The sequence below is a fragment of the Poecilia formosa genome, unplaced genomic scaffold (genome assembly GCF_000485575.1).
Source record: "Poecilia formosa unplaced genomic scaffold, Poecilia_formosa-5.1.2 Scaffold121, whole genome shotgun sequence".
In the NCBI taxonomy this organism is placed as follows: Eukaryota; Metazoa; Chordata; class Actinopteri; order Cyprinodontiformes; family Poeciliidae; genus Poecilia; species Poecilia formosa.
The window spans coordinates 1,338,218-1,339,225 of NW_006800060.1; positions in this window are offsets into that span (position 1 = coordinate 1,338,218).

Genomic DNA, 1,008 nt, shown 5'->3' on the forward strand with positions numbered 1-1,008 from the left:
TACTACATTTTCTTTCACCTGGCCCTATGAGGACACTAATGATCTTTATATGGGCCAAAATAAAAACGAGCTTGACATTCCTGCTCTAGAACTTGATAAGGACATACATTTTAACAAAGACTATCAATTATAGAAGACCTGGTGTAAAAATGTGAATGAGAAGGAGTTGATTGTTGCTTCGTTTTCTTCCAAGCTTGGCCATTGCTTTCCTAAGCAATTCCACTTGCTTCTCATCTCGGTTTAATGCTTCAGATTTCTCCTACAGACCTCGATTTCTCCAGCAGAATTTCAGCTGGGTCAATCAGCAAACAGAAGAAGCAGTTGTGAACGATGATGAATATTTTCTGTGCTTTTATAGAATCGTGTAGTTTGGCATTGGCAGTGGAGGAAGTGAACGAAGCCGTTCAGTCCTTGTTGGCCACACTTCCAAATATTGAGCAGTTGGGAATGTTTAAGACATTTTGTTGATGGGAAAACTGTTGTTCACAGGGTGATGTGGCAGCGCAGAGGGTTAAGCACAACCCATGTAAAGAGAACTTAGTCCTTAATCCAGCAGTCGCAGGTTTGATTCTTGGCCTGGTGACCTTTGTTGCATGTCTTCCTTCTCTCTCTCTCTTTACCTACTTTCCTGTCTTAGCACTTTCAAATAAAGGCCACAAGAGCCAAAAAAAACTTCAACAGAGTCTTCATCTCAGTTATCATTTCTCAACAGCCAAAGGTTGAGAAATGATAACTGAGGAACCTCATTCAAAGGTTCCCAGTGAACGAAGCAAGGTGTAAAATTGTGGCCTGGTTTTTACAGGGATTGTTTTCTACCTAGCACACAGATATAACGCAGTTTCTTAGAATGAACTTAGTTCCCACAACAGTTGAGTGTGATCCATTCTGGATCCAGGCTGCTGGAAAAACCAGGAGAGAGGAAGAGACTTGTCAGATTTGTCACACATTGTCTGCTACGTGTGTGTGTGTGTGTGTGTGTGTGTGTGTGTGTGTGTGTGTGTGTGTTTG